Below are 10,376 nucleotides of genomic sequence, written 5' to 3' on the forward strand. Positions count from 1 at the left end.
CGCGGGGCAGGCCACGGCCGGGCGCTGGGGTGGCTGTGGCCCGGGTGACGGTGTGGGTTAGCACTGAAGAGGCAGTTGTGTCTTTGTAGGGATCCAGGTGCGCCACGACCAGGAGAGCGGTTACATGCACCACAAGTTTGCAATCGTGGACAGGAGGACGCTCATCACGGGCTCCCTCAACTGGACCACCCAAGCGATCCAGAACAACCGGGAGAACGTGCTGGTGACGGAGGATGCCGAGTATGTGAAGCCTTTTCTGGAGGAGTTTGAAAAGATTTGGGAAGAGTACAATCCTGTCAACTACAGATTTTTTTCCAAAGACAGTAAATGATTGAGCTGCCTCACAGGGCTGATGGAGTGCTTAACAGATAGCATTCGTGGACTTTGTTATTACGTATGGACATAACTGTATTATCCATCTGGGTGTAATTTAGGTAAGCTCCTCCAGAGAGGCAAAGTGCCCTCTACCCTGAAGTGCCACAGATCCCTTGCTGCGGGTGATTCCCGTGCTAGAGGGAATGACCCACAGGTCCCTTGCTGTGGGTCGTTCCTCTGCTAGAGGGAATGACTCCCCGTTTGGTGAGTTGTTTGTGAGGATAGCTGCGATAGTACTGCATTCATAGGGCTTAAAACTACAGGCAGGCTGGTTGCCATGCCCTGGTGCAGACAGGGTTTGTTCGTACGGTGCTGGGTAGGTGTTTTCAATGGTGAAAGGGACATTTTCCAACTTGGGATACTGCAGAATGGAACTGTAGCCCAATGGCTCCTCTACATCATTAACTCTGAAGAACAGAGTTGAGGGCTACAGCAAAGCTCCATTTTTTTATAGAGAGATTAAGCACCTTAGTTACATTTCTTGTTGGCATTAACTGTTGAAAGTTTGTGAAAGGAAATTTGTGGGAAATACAAAGGCAGAAATTAGAAGTATGTTTTGTTTGTGTACACGTTTCCTTTGGTTTAAGATTAGCAGAGTTCGAGCATAAAAGCGTGAGAATGGATACTAATGACAGCTCATCTTCCAGCAAGCAAGTGTAGGGCAGGCTGGAAAGAAATGAGAGGAACTGTTCTTTGGGAACAGTCAGTCTTGAGAGCAGACACGGCTGGAGCGGTGGAAGGAAACCCCAGTCCGTTCAGGTGGGGACACCATGTCCCGGTCTGGTTGGGTGACTTTGACCGCCTGTGTTGGCAGCAGCAGGGTGGGGGACAGCGAGTGAACAGCAAGAGGAAGGTGAAATCTCTGTCCCTGCGGTTCAGGGTGGAACAAAGATGGGTGTAAACGGAGGAATTTCAAAACTCTAAATAGCAACTGTGTAACGATTACTTTATACTGAATATAAAGTGCCTCAAAATCTCTCAAAATTAAAAAAGGTCTTAACATTTTGTTACCAGTTTTGCTTGATACAGTAGTGCTGTGATCTCCACTAATAAATGCCACTATGATTGGCATTTTCACGGAAAAGCTCAACATGCTCTTCTGGTTTTTGCGTGCCAGGCAGTCCTTGTGGGTTGGTTGTTGCAAAGATCCAAATCATTACAAATTCCTGTAGATCCTTAGGTGTTATTTAGGATACATGGAGTGACAGCAACAGATTGCAGCTTGGTTCTGTTTGAGAAAGTTGGCGTGGGTCTAGGGGAAAAAGCATTACTGCGATCTCTGGCATAGCAACTATGGAAGGTGCTGAGGAAGGTCATTCTCTAGTAAATCCCGTTCAGCAGCATTAGATTTACACCACTTTAAACATGTTATTGCTATTGAAATGGCACCTGTTGTATTTTCTTTGTGAAGTGTGACTATAAAAGCAAACGGCTCACTCGTTTTCAGGCTCTGGCCTCTGCGCTGTTTTTTCTGGAGCAGTGTCTTTTTTGAAAGAAACACCTCACTACACAGCATGCAAAGGGTGGTGCAAAAATAGTTTATTACCATATAGTTAATGTAAAGTTAGGTGATTATATTTACAAAATAAAAATGATCAGCTACATCCATGGGAACCTAGCGTGTCACGCAAGAGTTTGTAAGGAATAAATACTGTGAGAAAAAGTGACGTTTCTATTACAGTGAGCAGTTGATCGGGAACAGTGGCTCTTAAAAAAGCACTGAAATAAACTGCAGTGGAAGGGAGAAGGGAAGGAGAAAGGAACTCATACACACTGAGAAACAGGAGCCTCCAACACCCATTCCTCTTTGCAGAGGGAAAATACCACATGTGAGACATTATTTCCCAGACTAATCGGTGTGGAAAATGCCTCTTGGAAGAGGCCATTCCGCTCTACAGATGGACAGGGCTCGAAGGCAATTGTGTTGCCTCCTCTCCCCACTGCCCTGCTGTGATCGTTCCTGGGTTTGAGCCGCAGGGATTTCCTGTAGCCATGAGGCTGCAGCATCCCGGCGCTGCCCGGGTACCACTGTCCCTGCTCCGTTGCTGCTTTGCCACTCGACCACATCGCAGGGCGGAGGCGGAGGGCTGGCTGCCGCGTCCCATTGTCGCAGAAAATGGGAAATGACTCCTGCACCGTCGTTACTCACAATTCCTTTGGGTCCTTTCCAGAGTACGAGGGGTAGAGCATGGCGCGTGCGTGGTTTTAATCCAGAACCAGTCCCCTTCATTACGGGTCAGTCGTCGGTTAAAGCTGTGCTCAGACAGAACTAAGGCAAAGCCGCCTTTTTTTGTTAGGACGATGGAGGAAGACTGACCATTAGTACCCAAATGGCCAGTGCCACTTCAGATACCACCCACAGACTTGCAGAGCTTCCTCCTCTCTCCCCAAAACTTCCTCCTTTCAAATAAATGATTCTTTAAAATCTCAAGTCATCCAGCACTCCAGGTCCCAGGAGGGTGGACACGGGTCAAAGATGGTGCATTCCTGTCTGCTTTTTACTTACCATCGTCTTTAGTGTTTTACAACGTACTTTGCTGTCTCTAGTTCAGAACAAAGAGTGAATGTTCTTGACAATCCTGCACACAGGCAGTGTGTGAAGAAAGCATGAAGAAAATAATTGTATTTCCACTCGTTATAAATTTATGAGTTGACGGCCAGCTGGCTTAGTTCAGTCGGTACCAACTCGTCTGGCTCATCAGGTTTCTGCTGGCAAATCCCACCCCTTCGGTTTCTTTTAGTAGTCTCAGATGGACACGGGGCGAACAGACACCTGCATCGTTTCCAGCATGATGACCCCGCTCCTGCTGGGAGCCTTGAGAGTGGTTTGTACTACAGGAGCACACGTAACCTCAACTCGGGAGTGACGCGGTTGTACTGAAAGTTATGTTTGAAGTTACAAACGATGAGCTGCAGTGCGCTGCAGGATGTGTGTCCATACAGCGGCATCTGTTGTTCCCTTGTGAAGTCCAAGAGCATCTCGAACGTGCTGCACAAGCGAGTTACAGCATTGCACCGCTGCCTCCCGCACCCGGGGGCCCACTGCACTCGCTGCAACAGCTCCTGCGCAAGAACAGTTGCGTGTGGTTGGTCACCGAGCAGCCGCTGCTGCTCTGTGTGACGACAGATTTGCACGCTCACGGTGTCAATGCCACTATTAAATACAAGATGGTATACCGAGTTCTCCGAATGGGAAAAAACAGCCCCCAAGTTTATAGCGCAGTGAGGTTACAGTTCTCAAACAGACTGTACGCAATCTTTGGACAGGTATCTTCCAAACTAAAGGTATAGGTCAGCAGAAAATAACAGTCATCAAACCCAAACAAAAACAGTTTATCAGGGCAGATGGGGTGGGTGGGACACACTCAGCGCTCCTCTCCCAGTCCCCGTGTGGGACATCTGTGTTAGAACAAGATTTAAAAATGAAAACCACAACTTGGTCACAAAAGAGAACCCTCCACTAATTTCTGAGGAATAAAAATATTTACATTGCGTGCTTTGAATACTATACAGGTTTTAAATTACTTTTTTTCAAAAGGAAGAATAACAAAGCTTTTTTTCTAAAAAACTGGAAAAAATGACAGAGGAAAGGCGAGCTACACCAAGTGTGTGTGTGTATAAGTGTTCCCAACACAGTGAGTACTCTATCCGAACCACGATAAAATGCAAAATTCTAGTGGAAGTGCGATCAGGTACAGAGTTGGTACAAAAGAAGTGACATGTTTTACAATGCTGGGGCAGCGCTGTTAATGCAGTCCAGCTCTGTTACAGGAAAAAAAAAAGACACTTTTCTGGTTCATTCTAGTTTTGAACACAATTTGCTTTTTTTTTTTTTATATGCAGGCAAAGAAAAGGTCACAGTCTGTTTCGGGGGAGATGGCGGAAATGGTAAGAAAAATTTACGCAGGGAAAAAAATAATCCTTGGAGCCAATTAGAAGGTGTCTGCGCCTGCACCTTCGTTGCGCTTGACTTTTCATAGACCTCACTATCGATAGCGTAGAATAGTGTAAAACGCAGCAGCGTGCATTTCCCATGTGACGCCGTGTATACGGTCTGGCGCGGCTGGAGCAGGAAGAAACAATGGGATAACTAAGGACCGCTGCCATCCGTAAAGAGCTTTCCAGCCGGCTTTTTTTCTTCCTTTCTTCCTTTTTTTTAAGCACTGCTCTCTGCAGAAATATTTCAGGTGTCAGCCGTTCATTGGTGCTGCAGGTTCTCTTTCTTTAATGTAAAGGCCTCTTGCCTTTAACGTACTGCCTCTTGCTTTGGAGAGATGCTTCGGTAGCTGCCAGACTGCAGGCGGAGCAGAGCCTGAAGCGCGGAGCAGCAGTTCGGAACAGCCGTCGGCATGCCGCAGCATCTTCCCTCCTCCTCCTCCTTTTCTTTGGGACCCCTCCCAGAACTCATAGCTACCGCCGTAAGACACCGTATACAGCCTTCCCACCTGGAGACGTGCTGCCCCAAAGGGTGAGGTTGATCGTGGTGATGCCCCTGCGGTGCCTTCGGGACAGCAGACGCTGGTTCTCTCTTTTAATCTCCAAAGGAGCCTGACTCCTCGCTGGAAGATGTCTGCTCCGACAAGCTACAGCATGTAAGACCACCAAAGACCACTTTGCTTAGCAATAAATATTTTAAACCCATGAAGTTCAGCGCTAAGATGAATCGATTTGGCTTCTTAAGCATTGCTAAAACCATGACAACGGTGGCCAGTCCCACCGGTCCCTCTGCACGCTGTGGTCCCTATGGCTGTCCTTCTGCCATCCAACACATTTTATTTCAGCCATATCTGTAATTAGTGCCAGGGTGTGTTTTTTTTTTTTTCCCAGCAAACCTGCCTGTTTTGCTTTTCTCACCTATTTGAAGGTCCAGAGAAGCTGGATGTATTAAATAGAAGTTCCCTGACAGCGAACCTCTGAGCTGATCCCCAGGGTCTGACCCTGTTAGCAAACCTCAATTAAAATCCTTTTACAGATGGTTCGGGGAGGTGATGGGAGGACCGACATTTTATAGACAATAAGGTAAAAACAAATTAGAGGAAAGAGAGGAGAAGAAAATCCACCTTCATTCCTGCCGATGCCAGGTCCCCTGGCGGTGCCCCCCTGGAGAGAAGCAAAGCACCGCGCGTGTTGCCTCGGGCGAAGAATGGACACAAGTGGCCCAGAAGTTATGTACGACCCCTCGCTTAGTGTATGGGCACGTCTACGGGAACGGCGCAAGAGCTGTACAAGCGTTCCTGGGTGACTTTCCCCCGGCTCTGTTTTACTGTGTGCATAAATAAGAATATTCGCCCACAGCCTCCCTTCAGAGGGCAATTTAAGGCGCAAGCAGAAGCAGAAAGTGCGTCCCTGGACCTTCCCTGTCCTCAGCTCAGCTTTGCTCAGCTCTCTGGGCCACTGCATCTTCATCACACCTTCTTCTGCCTTCCTGCACCAGCCACCACCGAAGCGCTGCCGCCTTTGCCAACACACTGCAGTGCATTTCTGCCCATCGTCACCCCCTTTATTTAAAAAAAAAAAAATTATATTAATGTATTTACACATGCTGAGTCAAAAGCTGAGGATGATTCCCCACCCAATGGCTCTGCATGTGCCCTCCACTTACCCAGCCCTTCTCGATGTTAAGAAATAAGGCTCGAAGCAGGAGCACTGGCAAAGAAATCATGTTTTTACTCGCGAGGCCCAATGCCGTGTCCCAGACAGGACACTAAGCCCCAAGAGAGGATTTCTTGGTATGAGCAAGCGTAGAGCAGATAACATCCCTCCGTGGGAGCTCACGATGCTCAGTGGCGTGACCCTGTATCAGAAAGGGTCCCATCTCATGTCCTCCACATCACCGACATGCCAATGCAAACAGCAAGGTATGTAACATCTAGTCCTTACGCTTAAAATAAGTGCTCCTGAGCAAATACAGAATGCGAAGAAAAAGCAGGATTTGCCTGGGGACATAAGAGAGGTCAGGATCCACATGGCGAGAAGGAGACCAGCGCACGTTCCGCTCGGTTGGCTAAAAAGGACAAAGTCCCACCATACTTCTTGAGAGAAGAGGAGGAGGAAGGCGTCCTTCTGGAGCCAGTGACATCTTGTAAAGAAAGGGCAGTGACAATGACAAGGCCTACGTGCCATCTTAACGCTGTGTCCCAAGGCCTCTGCCAGGAGATCACAGCTGCCAGAGAGCAGAGCTCACCACGGACCCAGAGCAGCCAGGGATGAAGTGTAAAGGTTATCCCTGCTGGGAGCTGGACAGACGACTTTGGATGGGGCCGAGCCAGGCACCCGGGCCGGGTGACCATCTCCTGACACAATCAGGGGTATACTGTATACAAAACGCAGTGGATGGACTCACCATCCCACCCAAGTAACAGCCCAAATTTAGATGAACCGGGGCCACAGCACTGACATCTCTGCTGGTCCTGCAACCTACTCCGCTTGGCCGGCCTTGGTGTCCCTGCTCGAACTCAAAGACTGCCTTTAACTGCTCAGAGATGTCACTGAAGTGTCATGTTCCCATCTGCTGTGAGCATGGGGACCTCAACAGGCATCCTTCACCCAACCGTGAGGTTACACCAGAGGCTCGGCCCTCTCACTTCAGTCAGATGTAAGATGCCGGCAGGGAGAGAGAGAGAGAGAGAGAAACCCCGCACACGACTAGTGACAAAAGGACCCTCTTCTTCCAGAAGTGGACTTCTAAGCACAACACATGCGCACTTGACCTGGAGAAGGCTGAATTCGGGAAGGGCTACAACCAGGGAGACCTGCATCTGGATCTCCTCGGCTGGGAGGGAAGCAGGACCCCTCGCCATGGCTATAAAAAGCCACTGCTACGCACGAACAACATGCACGGGTTTATCACCAACAGTCTGTGCTTTAGCTGCCATTAGCTAGCTCAGCGTGGTGCGAGCAGTTATTTCCACAGCCCCAGGACAGCGCTACAGTGACCGTTTCCACTTTGGAGCTCCCCAGTTTGGACTCCCATCACGCAGGTGAGAAGCTGATGGCGAGCAGCTTTGGGTGCACAGGCCACGTTCCTCCACAGTGGGATGGGAGGAGGACTAAGGTGGCTGCTGACTGATGGGTGAAAGCAAACACAACATGTGGAGCAGCACCGAGACTCCTGGGAGCGGCTGACGGCTGATCGGAGAGGCAGTCCAGGTGGGTCATGGCTGGGATGGCTCCTGGGTCCTCCAACGCTCAGATTACAGAAAGCACTATGGTGAGCTTGGATTGGGGTGAGTGGCTGTACATCAAAACATCTTAGAGGGCACGTGCCTGCTGATGAGGGAAAAGCCTTTGTATCCGAGTGGCTGAGCATCTTTCCTACTCTCCTGCTATCTCCAGGACTTCCATGTTCACCTAGACACAGATTACAGAGCATCACACCAGGAGAGCATCCCCGTACGTGCTCTGCCCGTGCGTGGTGCCCGTGTCTTGGCCGGGGAGAAGTGGGGATCCTATAGGGAGGATCAGACGGCTGCTGTGCGCTGCTGCGAGTGCCCCAGGAGGTGTCAAGTCACACGCTCGGCCATGGCAAGGCCACACAATTTGGACGAAAGCCTGCTTCAAGCCGCAGGGAGATGATTCCGTCTCCTGCTGAGGGTCTGGTGGCTGAAACACAGACTTGCTGCTCTGAACGGGAGGATGAGGGTGAGCTCTCCGGCACCCACCGTGGTCCAGCCTGGCAGCACTGGAAATGGCTGTCACCGGTCCCGCAGCGCTCACCACTCCAGCGAGAGTTTGCTCTGAGGGCTGCGCTTGTACCGCCTGCGTAAATGGACCCAAAATCAGCCACGAAAGCACACAGGAGCTGCCTACTTCAACCACGGGTTGAGCTCCCAAATGACAAGAGGAAGCTTTGCTCCCCGTGAAGGCCAGGACGTCTCTTTAACAGCCCAGCCCGATGTGCTGCGGGTCGCTTGGCAGATGAACAGGGTTGGGAAGCCAATGCGCCGAAGTGCCGCTTCAGCCCTGCTCCCGGCCAGGGCGATCGGTGAGGCAGGACCTGGAGTCTTTACGAGGTGGCATCTTGAAACGTTGTCGTTAGCCTGGGATGAAGCCACCGCGACGGGGCAGCCCTGCTGCTGCAAAGCAGCGTAGGCTTCTTCTGGGAAGACGGCCTCTGCTCGCCACCAGCTCCCTCACCGCACTTGTAGGTTGTATCCGTTTATCGGCCTCACAGCGCTGAATTGTACGCTTTAAATACAAAAGCTATTAGGACTGAGAAGGTCTGAAGCACATACTGGTTTTGAGATTTTTATTTCGGGAAAAAGATAAAAGAATTAAAATAGGAGCTGCCCTGCTGACAAGAAGAGTTGAATTCAAGAAGCTGATAAAAAAGGAGCATTATATGCATTGAGCACTGTGCATTTTCAGTCAATATTGGCTCTACTTTCTACTCTACTTTCCTTTGACTAGGAAAAGGGAGTTTCACATGCGCACAGACCCTGGGATACACGGGACTCAATGAGAGGAAGGGAGTAACAGCAAAAAAAAAAAAAAAAAAGAGAGTGCTGGGCTTGATCTAACAGAGGCAAGAAAGTGATCTTACAGCTCGGCCCCCGAAACACCGAGTCCGACCACCAGCGAGACGGGAGGCAAAGACACGCCGATGGGGCGGACTCGACGGTGCAGGTGAGTATCTGCAGCTCCCTATCCATAACCACCTGGGCAGCCACCAAAGCTCCACGGGCTTCGGTATCGCCTACATTCAGGATACGGCACAGTCACGGGGCAGGAGAATCATTTCTTGCGTCCTTCTCCAGCGAGATGTCAGTGTTGTACCTCCAGGCTGCATACGCCGGCACGGACTTTGCGCTCCCCGACAGCTTCCCCCCCCTCCCTCCCCTTGTAGGTGCAAGTAATGCAATCGAGATCAACGGTTAGATTAGGCTCCTGGCGTGCTCTGAGCACTGGGGCTCTTGACAGCAGTAAGAGCAAGGTATGGCCGATACCACCCAGGCCCTGCTTGCATACCAAAACGGTTGGTAAGACAGAGCTAGCTTATTAACAGGCTAATGAGCCTTAATACTGACACTTAGTGTAATGGTTTACAGTAAAAGAAGGATTCTCCTACAAAGCGCCGAAGAGAGGGGGAAAAAAAACCCCCACCCTGATCCCTTTCTCTCCCTCTCAGAGTCTCTGGAGCGTCTCACAAGCAGGGAAAGGTGCTGGGGAGGGGAGGAGGAGGCTGGGGGGGGGCACCGCCACCGCGGCGCCGGGTCCCGTCGGGGGGCATCAAGACGAACGACAGCAAGGACAGTCGTTAAGGAACGAGAGACAAACGGTGCTGGTGCTGTGCTGCCTCAAGCTGGGAGGTGCGCGTGGTCAAGCGGAGCGGGGAGAACTAGTCTTTCTTCAAGTCCCTGGATTCAAAAAGCTTCAGGCGTTCTTGCACAGTCAGGCCTTCCTTCAGACTCTGGGAGAGACAAAAGACAGACAGCGTCGGACACGGGCGGGCGGGAGGCGGCGGCGGCGGCAGCGGCATCTGGCACACAGAGAGGGTGCGATGCTCAGGCAAAGGAGACGTGGGCAGCGGGAGAATGGCCTCCTTGGCGGAGAGATTAGTGGGACATGCTAAGAGAAAACACACGGTTATGGAGGGCGGTTACTGGTGAATGGTGCCTAGAGAGAGGGTGAGATTGCGAACGAACCAGGCGACGTACCAGAAGCAAATGAGAGAGGCACACCATGCTGCAAGCGGGATTAGCTCGACTTGGAAAATGACCACCACCCCCTCGGAGCCTGCGGTGCAGCGGTGGTTGGGGCAATTTCAGCGGAGCCCCGACGCTGCGGGAGCCCCGGGCAGGCCGGCTCGGATCGGCCACGCTGCTGAGCAGGACCTGCAGGCTGGTCCTCCCCGCGCCACTGCAGCACCGACTCAACGTGGGTGCGTCTGGGACGGTCCTGGCTCTGGTCAATGTACAGGCTTTGCTCAAGCAGCCCTGGAAACTGCGTTTTTGGTGCCAGTGACAATCCCACCCTTTCTCTAACCCCAGCCCGGGGGCCCT

The sequence above is a fragment of the Charadrius vociferus genome, unplaced genomic scaffold (assembly GCF_000708025.1).
Source record: "Charadrius vociferus isolate BGI_N301 unplaced genomic scaffold, ASM70802v2 scaffold787, whole genome shotgun sequence".
Taxonomy (NCBI): domain Eukaryota; kingdom Metazoa; phylum Chordata; class Aves; order Charadriiformes; family Charadriidae; genus Charadrius; species Charadrius vociferus.